The sequence below is a fragment of the Semicossyphus pulcher genome, unplaced genomic scaffold (genome assembly GCF_022749685.1).
Source record: "Semicossyphus pulcher isolate SPU_LCO1_2020_fin unplaced genomic scaffold, fSemPul1.0.p SCAF_5, whole genome shotgun sequence".
NCBI lineage: Eukaryota > Metazoa > Chordata > Actinopteri > Labriformes > Labridae > Semicossyphus > Semicossyphus pulcher.
The window spans coordinates 5030001-5042686 of NW_027211726.1; the positions used below are offsets into that span (position 1 = coordinate 5030001).

At 39.3% G+C, this 12686-nt stretch overlaps 1 long non-coding RNA gene and 1 pseudogene across 1 annotated transcript; both read right to left on the bottom strand.

Moving 5' to 3' along the window:
• LOC138608413 (class I histocompatibility antigen, F10 alpha chain-like) overlaps nt 1-9799 on the bottom strand; it is an 11016-nt pseudogene extending 1217 nt beyond the window's left edge.
• LOC138608415 (uncharacterized) lies at nt 4217-5382 on the bottom strand. The gene is made up of 3 exons (XR_011309440.1): nt 5322-5382; nt 4932-5107; nt 4217-4318 (listed from the first exon to the last, which is right to left on the bottom strand). It is a non-coding gene; the product is annotated as an uncharacterized lncRNA (long non-coding RNA).
• Nucleotides 9800-12686: the final 2887 nt, after the last annotated feature.

Below are 12686 nucleotides of genomic sequence, written 5' to 3' on the forward strand. Positions count from 1 at the left end.
TCTTTTTACAATAATCTTCAGACAACTTTCTAAAAAATGTCTTCTATTGGAGGTAAATAAAAAGAAGTCTTTATCAAAAATATAAACTGAACAAAAACACTTTTTTGTGTTTCATTATTGACATTTGTCTGTGTTGATCAAAGGTCAGTAAAGAGCGGACAGACAGCACAAACAGCTGCAGTCATCTATAATCCTTTGAAACAAATCATTTAAATCTGATAAAAGTTTCTTTTTATTCTTTTATTGTTTTGCTGTCAGGGTCCAGAGGTGGACACTTACATTGGTTTCATACTAATCTCAGCCTTCAAACTGTTTATTAAATGTATAAAAAACTTGATGAAAGTGAGTGAAAAACAATATAAGGAAACAAAACTTCCCTTCCAACACAGGACTGTTACAGTGAACTTCCCACTCTCATCCCCTCTGACTCCAGTCTTACCTTCGTTGGTCCTGATCGCGACTTTGTCCAGCTTGGTGACGATGTCCTCCTTCACACCAGAGAGCTGAAACACACATTCGTACTTCCCCCAGTCTGCAGAGGACTCTGATGGAAGCTTCAGCTCGACACTCATCTGGAAGGATCCGTCGTGGTTGGGGAGGATCTCTCCGTGGTCCACGTCGTCATGAAGCTCCACTCCATCTTTCCTCCAGAACATCACGGCGCTGTTAGGGTAGAAACCTGTAGCGTGGCAGCTGACTGGAGAGGAGGAAGTCTTCTGGAGGAGAGACACTGAGGGGAGGTCTGGAGAGAGAGAGAAAGACAGATTATAGTTTCTTAATTATCATTTACTGTTGATTACTATCATAGTTCCTGTTAACTGTCATGTATTTAAATGCCTTACTAACATCAAGATTATATTTATAGTACCTATGCAAAGAAAATTAAGCTCACTGGACTGTAAATGATATAAATATGGGAGGGCAGAGGGAGGAAAAAGACACAAGGAGACAAAAGAGTGAGAATAAAAAGTAGAGAGACAGAGAGAGAAATGTAGATGTACAGATATGCAGCAGAGAGGAACAGATATATAAAGTAGGAAGAGAGAGAGAGAAGCAGAAAGATGAAGAGAGAGCAGGAGAGAAAGAGAAATGTGTGTAACATTTATTGTCATGTCAGGAAGAGAAGAGGTGTATGAACGTTGTGCTAATAAAAACACATCAGGTCATGTGATTCTACCTGTTCTCAGCAGAGAGCTCCTCCCATAGTCCACATACTTCTTCAGCCACTCAGGGCAAATCTGGGTGAGGTAGTTCTTTTCCTGTGCTATTTCAGCTGTTTTACTATCCCACTTGTGTTTGGTGATGACAGCCTGTGGTATTGGAGCGATCCATGTCAGCGTCTTCAGGTCTAATGCTATGAAGTCTTCTCCATCATAACTCTCCTGCCTGAAACCATAAACGTCTTGAGTCTCATCGTCCCACTCACAGCCGTACGTCTTCTGGTTAATGTGGACACCTGAGAGAGAGAGAGAGAGAGAGAGAGAGAGAGAGAGAGAGAGAGAGAGAGGGAAAACAGAGTGACATCCTAACACAGTTCACATCCTGCTGTTCTAGAAGCTTCCACTGAAGGAGAGTCTCAGTCTGATCTGTGTTTCTGCTCTTTATATATCATGGACACAGTGTGGTCAGTGCAGCAGAGTCGAGCTGTTACACTTTTTAAACCTCTGATCACAATCACACATTCATCATGTTGTCCTGTCAGCCACGTTCATTAACACACGCTGCTCCTCCTCTCATGTGCGGACCCAGCACAAGCAGCCTGTGTCCCATTTACAGTCCTGCACCTTAGTTTTAGAAACCAGGCGCTGACGTTCCTCTATCAGCTGTGTGTTGTAGAGCTGTTGTGATCAACAGGTTTTCTACAGGAGAGTTCATATGGACCGACTGACTGTGGGCAGCCCAGTCGAGTTATTCTGGTCTAATCTAGTGGAGATAAAGGGTTAATAATCTCTGAAGGTTATTATGGGATGGACAGAAACGCTGCATCAGGGCAGTTTAGCAGCATCCAGCAGTCTGAGTGTCAGTGATGTTTCTGTGAGTCTGACTGTGTGTGAGAGAGAGAGGGCGAGAGTGTGTGTGTGTGTGTGTGTGTGTGTGTGTGTGGTCACATCTGTCTAAAATACAGGATGAAAATATAAACAACATTTCATCAGTAGAAAGTTAAACATGAACAAACCTCCAGTTTGGTTGAAGCGCTGCTTTGCAGTTTCTATGTTGACTTTGGAGGCCTGCTGTTGACCCTGACGGTACTCAGTCTCCCTCTGCCAGTAGTCGGCTATCTCTGCTGTGCCTCTGCTCATCCAGTCCTGTTTGGGTTCTGCTCTCTTGGTGTCACTGTCATAGTGATCTATCTGAATGTCATCAACATACCCAACAGCTACAAACTGTGGGAAGTTTGGGACTCCAGAAGACCCAGTGAAGAAATACTTCAGAGAGTGAGGCACTGTAAGAAAAAGTTCATGTGATCATTTCAGGTTTCATTTGACACTTTAATGAATCACTGAACAATTTAATGATCCAGCACACAGAATCAAAAAGAACTACAGCACATTCAACACAAGCTCATCATCTCTTTGTGGTCAATAAACACTAAAACAATGTTTGTGTAGATTTAAAAACAAAGTTTCTCTTGAACTTTTTATTCTAATATTTCTGATGAATGTGTCTTCAAAATGTTTTTATTCTGAAAGGAAATATTTAACAAGTCATAAATTCAGCTCATGCAGTCGTGTACCTGACTTTCACTGACATCAAACAGTCTGTCATAAATCATCTTTTTATCTAGTGCTGGATATCTTAGTGTGAAGTGAAACTCCACTTTGATTTCCAGTTTGTGTCTTCATTCAATCTTCAGGAAACTTCTTTAGCAGTTTACACTCGTTATCTTATTAGTGTGAAATCTGAAATCTCAAACCTCTGAACAAAATGTACACGTGATTCAATCTGATTTACATATTCAATAAATTAAATGTTATTTTCTATTTGATATTTTGGGTGATCTGATATTTTATACCATCAGTAGTGAGCAATGATAACTTCAATTTCTTCAGGTTTTTCTAATCTTTGGTTTAGAAGAAGGTTTTACTCTTTTCTTTTGTTATTGTTTTTTTATATCCAAAGAACGATTAGTTATATATCTTTATCTTAATATCAGGAGGTTTGTCGATGTCAAATTTATGGCTATAAATGTTTTTACTGAATTCGATCAATAAAAAAGAAAATGGACTCTTGTGTAACTCGCTTTAATGTAAATGTATTTGTTCAAATTAAAGTATTATATATTTAACTCTGTTAGTCTTTCATAAAAATATTATGTGTACGACTGAAATTTTCTGTTAATTATGAGAATCTCAGAAAAATGTGAATGGACACACCTCTATATCTTTAATCAACATATTTATATTTCACATGTAGTGATTCTACACATTTTCTATTTGCAGAATTTTGTTTTTAAATAACTAATATTATTTATTAAATTCTAACATTCCCTCCACCATAAACTGAGCGTCTCTTAGTCCTGATTTAAACGTTTTTGTTCGAACAGGTTTCTGTGAGTTTTCATCATTTGCACACCTGTACAGTTTTTAATCACACCTGTTATATTTGCTATTTGTATTATACGTATTGCTTTTTATCTTTTTATTCTTATTCCAATTTTTTTATCTTATTCTATTTAAGTCTTTTACTTAGTTTTATTCTAGTTCTGTGTTAATTGTTCTGCACCAAAATCACCAAAACAAGTTCCTTGTATGTGTAAACCTACTTGGCAATAAACCCAGATTCTGATTCTGACTGAAAAATCTTGCTCTGTCGTCTGCTCTCTGAATGCATGTAGATCGGACTTCAGGATCAGCTACACACAAAGAGAGGTACTCTATCACAAGCTGTAATTAAGGCGTGGAAATAAAAAGTAAGTGTAAATATGATCTTGCTTTGGATACATCAACTGAGTCAGTATTTTGTCTTGTTTTTGATGAATGATGAAAACAACCATCTTGGTAGAGGACTCAGATTTCACACTGTATATTGTGAATAGGGATACAAAATGCTGTTGTCAAATTAAACCATCATCAAGAGTATCTTATTGTCAGTAGTAGAGTTAGGAACATGACCACAGGAACAGTTTGGGGGGGAAATTGCACTTTAATCTGCATTCAGGAGCCCTCTAAGCCAAACAGAGTCTAAAAGGTCCTTCAGAAAGGATGCAACACGGGGATTCAGGGCTGTGACCTTTCGCTGGACCGTCTTGCCACTCCTTCGGCTGACCTGGACCCTTGAGGTGCATTTGCTGTTGTCCTGGTTTATCCTCACAATAAACCTGTAAATACAAGAAATAGTCTGTTTAAATAGTCTGTATAGTAATATTCTATTTTCTTTGCTGTTATCATTGATAGGTGGCTGATTAGATGCCCAAGATGGTTGCTAGGTGGTAGCTAGGTTGTGGTGGCGCAGTGAGTAGCTGCAGTTTAAAAGCCTCTTTTTTAAAAATGGATAGTCATCCACCAATCGATCATAAAAAGTAATGATCCTGATTTGCATGCTGAGGCGATCCCCCATCATCAGATCACTCTGTCATGGAGTAGAATGGCTTGCCAACTCCAGAGGAAAGGCTTACACTAATAGCACACAACAAACAATACACACAACTGGTAAATAAAACCTTTTGTGCAAAATGTAAATAATTGTAAGTAGTTCATAACAATAGAAGTCTGCTTCCAGTTTTTCAGAAAAAGTACATGGTGGAATGAAAACCTAGAATATCCTGAGGGGTCTTGGATAGTGGTCGAAGGAAAACATCCTCAACCTTCTGTTAACAGGCTTGACATTATCCTGGCGTTACAAAATAGTGGAGTATCCCTTTAAAGTCTGACAACGCTTCTGCTATGGTCATTTGGGGTGTAAACTAATAAATGACCACATGATGTGCCTACCTCTGGATGAACTCCAAAGTCGTGGCTGCCTCTTGCTGCTGTTCTATGCTGGAGACATAGTAGCAGCTGAACAGGACAGCCAGTGCAGCAGAGAGGTCAGGTAGGTCAGTTTGCTGGATAAGGACTTTCCCTTTCCATCGTCAGCATCAGCTTCTTTGCATGCAGAATTGAATCTCCTGCAAAACATAAAAATTGCATGTATTTAGGCACACTTGTTGTAGGAGTGACTCTGAAAATGTAACAACTGGAATCATCACTAGAAAGATCCTGATTTGGCTGCATTTGTAATGTTTGAATTAATCTTGTTCCGGTGTAAGAGTTTTAAAACCAGTAGGACTTGTAAATACCCTGGTATACTGTGATACCGCCCAAACCTACTGATAGTCTTACCAAGAGCCACCAGCCCAGGGCTGCTTGGGAGTTAGAGCCTGGCTTCTGCATCGACCGGGGTTGTTGTGACCTTAATGAATACAGAAAGGTAGGAAAAGAAGACAGAAAGCAATGTTTACTTATACCAATATTAGTTGATGGTTGGTTGGTACCATACACACAGGTCCCCAAGTAGGGGACACCCAACCAATTACTGCAAGCTGTACAGTATATATATATAGGAATATTGTTACATAAATATGTTACATGTATATGTATTTTATTACAGTTTTAAGTTTGAAGATTGAATCAGTATTTCAATTTTAAATTGAATGACAAAAGACCATCTGTACCTTGCTCATAATACTAAATAAAACAATATCAAAAATATGTCACACTACTGTAATTTATATTGGAAAAATCAAAAACAGTCAAACATTGTTTTACATCAAATTAAATATTTAAAAAATAGTGTGATATATTTTGACAGTGTTGCCAGGCCCTGTGTATCCTGCCCAAAAAACTAAAATCTTCCTCCCTGCAGAGTGAAATGAGTTATATGGGGTCAATAGAGGATCGATTATGAGGAGCAATTTCAGAGAGGGACATGTAAACACCCAGTAGTTTGCTACTGTGTAAGCTAAACTTGTGTAAGCTCGACGTGGTTGAATTTCGTATTAACACGTCTTGCGTGTTTTATCAGACCTAAACACTCCCTCATTAAACATCTTCATCAGATTATCTTTGTTTGTCCACTTATGACTTCAGAAAGGTCATTTTCAGGCATTTTTAACTTTGTTAATTCCTCATGAAGTTTGGACATCACATGCGTCACTCCGTTACACTTCTTGGAACTCCTCAATTATAATCTGGATAGTACTGGCTGGTAAGAGCATTTAGCTTGCATCCTCAAGTAAAACAGTGCCAAGTTGATGAGGAATTTATCCTGATCTATGTTATCAGGAAAGACACAATCATGAACTTCAACATTATCACAGCCTTCAATGCTCACGTCATCCTGCGGCCTATGACTGGAAACATCAATGTCAGGACTGACAGGAAATCAAATGAGTATTTGTGTTTTCTACTTAGGTGGGATGAGAAAGATGCCTTCACATGGAAGAATTCTTTACAATTAGGAAATGGGCATATAATGTTTTGTCCGTCTCTAATATGCCATTTAAGATGGCCACAGAGGCTGGATATATTCTGTGTTGTCATTGTGCACCTCTCTACCAGGCAAGTCCTCACATCGCTTTGCACGGGTCTGTTGACAGGTGTTGAGTCCCTTGTGTGTTTTCGGTGCATATGTGATTTAAGTGCAGAGAAGGTAGTACATTTGCATGGGCACCCAGCCAAACCACAAGGTTTCTATGCTCCTTCACGTGATGATACAATTTTGAAAGCGTCCCCGTGTAGAAAACACACTGCTTGCACTTGTATAGCAACACCATTGTGATGAATTGACTCGTGGAACGATAACCACCAACTAACGCAGCACGCTAGTAACGTTCGGTAAACACACGTTAGCTTCGCCTGACTTGCTAAAAACACCTGGCCACTTGCCAGTTAAATATCTTAAATCATGTAAAAACAACAAATATCAATTGCGCACACAGCAAACTTCACTTTATCCGTCGGGCGTCTAACGTTACTCACCAAACTCGTCGTTTTAGGCTGAACCCGGGCCGGCGTTGTCCGTCTTTCACCGCAGCTGTAAAATCTGAAAGCGAAAAAAAACAGACGACTTAAAAACGTTTACAAAAATGAGATCCACATCAAAAATGCATCTATATAAGACGACAATACGTCGTTAATATCCAACTCCTTCTGTTGTCTCCTAATAGGCTTACTAACTAGCTAACAGAGCATACCGTGCACAGCTTCCGGTTTGGCGTATCTCAATCTCCAACCATCGAATTTGTTTTGCTATAAATACAAATCTTGATCTTTGACACTCTTATAGGATTAAAATAGAGTCAAATGAAAATGTTGTCAAAACCGGGGTTTTATATTTGAGAAAATTTGCTTAAATTGACAGATGGCTAGAACCAGGGCAGATATGCATCAAGAAGCACACCGGAAAAGCTGTAGCTGAATCTCAAATCATTTAACTCCTTACGATAAATACAAATCTTGATGAAACCGTTTTTATTGAATTAGAATAGAGTCAGATAAAAATTGAATAAAAATTTGTGTTTTAAATTGAATAAAATGCGATTAAGTTTACAGATGGCTAGAATCTCAGTTGGACTAACAACATTAGATAAGTTAGCTAGCAGTTAATGTTATAGATGTGAGGTTGGCAGTCTTGTTGAAAGATGACCTGGCTGAATTGTTTAAAACACTCAACTGAACTAAATCATATAAAACGTAATATGGAATAACATTTCTTACTTACATGTTTTTCGGTCAATGCTTTGCCTTCCCAAGAAGTGCTGTGTTCCCTCCAAAAAACTTTAAAACCAAGCTTTCACGTAATTGGTCCGTTTTTCGCGGGCAGAACAGTTACTGTAAGTGGATTTACAGTACACTCAAACAACTGTAATACCCACGCAGTCCGAAGATATTTACCCACAATGCACTGCAACTCACAGTACTGTGCAGTGTACCCCTTCTACAGGATAATACTCTTCATAATAATGTATAATACTGTGCAACTCAAAAAAGGGTTACAGTGATTCTTTCCTCACCTGCCGCCGTGTCATGTAGGACTGTTCCCAGGAGAGTCAGGAGCATCACAGTCTTCATTGGGACCTGTGACTTCTTCACCATTGATGAACTTAAAACTAATACGTTTCTTTGTAGAGCTTAAGACAAAACGTGCTGCTAGCTCGAGCTCTGAGGGTGAAATGAAGTGAGAGCAAATGGAGCACTGACTACTATGGAGGATTGAAACTGCCATAAATTACTTGCCTTAATAAATAAATAAATATCTCAAATAAATAAGTAAATCAAATAATAAATACAGAAATGCAGAAATAAATATAAATAAATTATCAAATAAATGTTCATATTCATTTAAAAATAAATAAATATATTCAGAAATATAAATTTAATATAATATAAATAATATAAAATTAATTAATTTAATGTTTTTATTTATTTGACAAATTCCTTACTTTTATATTCATTTATTTTCACATTTAATATTTCCCAATTTATTCTTTTCTGTTTACATTTATATCTGTTTTTCTTTATTTCCCTATTTATTTATTTCTGTATTTATTCATTTCTGTCTACATTTATTTGTGTATTTCTTCATCCATATGTAAATGAGTAGGCGTGTCTTGGCTATCCAGGTATTAGCAATCAAACCCACACACTACAGTACTGCGTGGATGTGACGAGGTCTGTGCCCAGAGCTGCAAATATGGTGGTACTGTCAGTAGTTGGTGAGGGCTGTGTAGAAAAACGCCACAACTGAGGAAATTTGGCAACATTATCAAGGTAATATTGACAACAGCCTAGCAAGCTAACGCTATGTTAGGTAGCAAGCTGTCCTTGTAAACTTGATAATGGTTAAAACTAGGATATTGACAGTTACAGTGTTGGAGCTGAATTAATATTTCAGTTACATGGTAAGCGCTTCAACCAGTGCATGAGGATAACGTCATGTAATGTTTATGTTCACTGTCAAGTGTAGTCAGTAGTCGAGCCTAGCTCATGAATCAAACACACCAATCATGTAAGACTATACTTCTCCCTCTAGATCTAGCATCTGATCAGATAGTTGCCAGACGCTCTGTTTCATAGCTCCTGCAAGAGGCAGCCGATCGCCTGGACGATCTAGAACAACGTAAGTATGAGCCATAACCAGAAATTAGACTGCAGTGTGGATTATTGTTCTCAGCCGGATATAACCAACATAACGTCTCTCTCCGTCAGTGGTTTCGGATAACTCTATCAAATTTTCCAACTGTGCCTCAGCTCGAAATAGCATGAAGTTTGGAGAAGCATTTTCAGCTATGTCACCCTAAAGCCGCTTTACATCCATTGCTAGTTGCATATAGCTAGGCTAGCATTGCTTCTTCAAGTAATTTCCGGAAACTGTGGGGAGCTAGACGTATACAACCGATCTGTGGGCTCTCATATGATCAACCAATGGCTGTTAAGTGATACAATCAAGACACGCCTACTCATTTACATACAGAAAATAAATACAGAAATAAATGTAGACAGAAATGAATAAATACAGAAATAAATGAATAAATAGGAAAATAAAGAAAAACAGATTGAAATGTAAACAGAAAGAATAGATTGATACGAAAATAAAGAATTTGTCAAATAAATAAAAACATTTAATTTATTTATTTTTATATTTCTGAATTTTTTTTTTTTTTTTTCATTTGATAATTGAGGCTTTATTTCTACATTTCTGTCTTTATTATTTGATTTACTTATTTGAGATATTTATTTATTTATTTTTGATTATGGCAGTTTCAGTCCTCCATAGCCATCAACCTCCATAACAGCCAATAGGAATTTAGCCTGAGCATCAACATCACGTGTAACTCGGTAAAACTGAGGTTATCAATGGAAGTGAAAGTAAAGTCAGTATGTTTCAGCCCATCTAAAAGCATTGTATTAGGAGACACAGGGGACTTTATTCTATTTTATCATCTTTGTTCACATGTGAAAGTCGTGTTAAATCTCCTGCTGCTCAGAATTTCTATAATATTTTGTAGGTCAATGTGATGCTATGAGCACAAATGTTTTAACTTTCTGGGAGGTCAGAGGTCAGATGCAGATCAAATGGAGTTCGTGAGGATGTAGTAGAGTCTTATTGTGCTTTTGTTCTGAGATTGAAAACAGCTCTGATCCAAATATAAACGACAGACAACAATCCATAGTGCAGTGATTGTCAACTGGCAGCCCGCGGTCATGTGAAGTCTGTCATGAAACATGACAATAATATATTTTCAACAAATAAAAAATATCACTGATTCATGATAACTGCGTCCCCTCAGTGCTTCAGCAATATGCTAAACCAGCCATCCAAACCATTATTGGTCATTTTGGCAAAGAAATTACCGACGAGGACGCGTCAGCAGCACCAGATCCTCTCAGCAATGCCAAAGTGCACGAGATGCCAGCACTGTGATGCCAGCGCTCAGCGGCTAAGGAGGCTGGAATATATCCACAGCCTGCAAAGTCCTCATCAGGGATTTCATTGGAATATAGGCTATCCCAATTCAGATACATTCATTAATATTAGTTTGTATAACAAACTGCAGGCTGCATGGTGATGCAGTGGTTAGTGCTGTCGCCTCACAGCTGTAAGGTCACTGGTTCAAATCCCTTTTTGGACAAAGTTAGCCTTTCTGTGCGGAGTTTGCATGTTCTCCCCGTGCATGCGTGGGTTCTCTCCGGGGTCTCCGGCTTCCTCTCACAGTCCAAAGACATGCTCGTTAGGTTAATTGGTAACTCTAAATTGACTCAAATGTGGGTGTGAGTGTGAGAGGTTGTCTGTCTCTATTTGTCAGCCCTGTGATTGACTGGCGACCAGTCCAGGGTGTAACCCCGCCTTTCGCCCAATGACAGCTGGGATAGGCTCCAGCCCACCCGCGACCCTGAACAGGATAAGCGGTATAGATAATGGATGGGTAACGAACAGCACTCCCTCAGAGAGAGAGAGGGAGAGAGAGAGAGAGAGAGAGAGAGAGAGAGAGAGAGAGAGAGAGAGAGAGAGAGAGAGAGAGAGAGAGAGAGAGAGGCAGCGCAGAAAGTGGTCATCTGAGCATGAGACATGTTGTTCCGTAAATTTCAGTGTGGTGAAGTTATTGAAGCAGAGTGCACCACATGGGCGTACTCCTGGCTGGGACAACAGAAAAAGGATATAAAAATAAATGAAACATTTAACTGAAATGTTGCTTTCAAGAGTCAGTCGAACGGAACATCAAAAAAACAAAGTAGCTTGTCATTGAACAATGAATCCCTCAAATAAAAGGCTGAAATACTCACATTTGGTTCATGGGAGAAATTACATTTTCCCTCTGACACCAACTTCCTAACATCAGGCTTGACAGCTGTTAGGCTTATTCGCAAGCAGTCCTCCAAAGACTGGTTTGACAGTCGGTTCCTCTCATGGGTCTTGATAGTGTTCATCTTTGAGGACGCAGCTTCGCATGTATAGGTCGACCCGAACATGGTGAGCACATACATAGCCAACGCCTTCAGTGTGCCGTAGTCTTGGGGACAAGCCACCCAAAAAGTGCTCAAGCCTTCATCACCACGGAGAGCAGCTTTCATTTTGCTGGAGACCTGGATGTCAACGAGTTCACTTTGAATCACCGCTTCGTCCAACGGCATCACCTTCTTCACATCAGCGGAGAATTCTCCGCCTGGATGGTGAATGGGTCACGCACAAATTCAATGACACCCCTGGAAATGGCAAAGTCATCAAATCTGGCAGAGAAATTCTCCCTCAGCTGTGAGATGAATTTCTTCATATTCTCTGTGACGTGTTGAAGTGCAGCAGCCTCCCTGATAACAAATCAGCGTGGAATAGATCAAGTTTGTTTGTGAAAGTCTGGACCCCACAGTGTCTGCTTGGAAAAAATCTGGCCCTTGGACAAATCTAGTTGATGACCCCTGACATACACTCTGCTGTATGCCTATGTATGGCAACGCCTCACACACACACCACGTACAGATGACTACATGCCTACAACTGATTTACATCGCACCTCATGCATTCATGAAGGTCCTGATAAACAGTATTAAGACAGATGGTACAGACTTATGCAAAAGTTATGGTCACGTTTAACTCGCATATACTGGACAAGTTCTTCTTTGGCGGCGGTTACTGTTTTCCCTCTCCACTTTGCAAAAGCGTGTTTTTGTCAGACAAATATACCACATGTACCTCTGGCTAAACCACTCGACGGGAAGTGGCAAGATCGGGGACACTGGGTTCCTCAGAAGGCTGCTTGTCATGATTTTGTTCCCACAGAGGATCCTCAGACAGAATACAGCGTGCAAGGTGATGTATATCGTACGAGACTGACAACATCTGTACATGTGCACAGAACTGTCGGGTTGGTTGAGGACTCACCACGTGGTTTGCTCACTGATGTCTATGTAACCATGGCTTCACTGGAAATTCCACCTTATCTGTCGACGGTCCCAGAATGTCTCTGGGCCAAACATAAATATGATGTAGGTCAAATTCAGAACCTTTAATCATTCATCCAAAATCAGACTACAGGCCTGTTAAAACAATATCCTCTCAAAAAAAGAAGCACTTGACGGCATTACGCCAGTTTTTGAGTCCCTTTAAAAGAGGGATCATTATACTTTGTGAAACATCTTCCAGTCAGAATTCTTATTTTTCCTGTAAAGAAAATTTGAAGAATTGTACAAGATCTGCAAGCAGTAAATCCT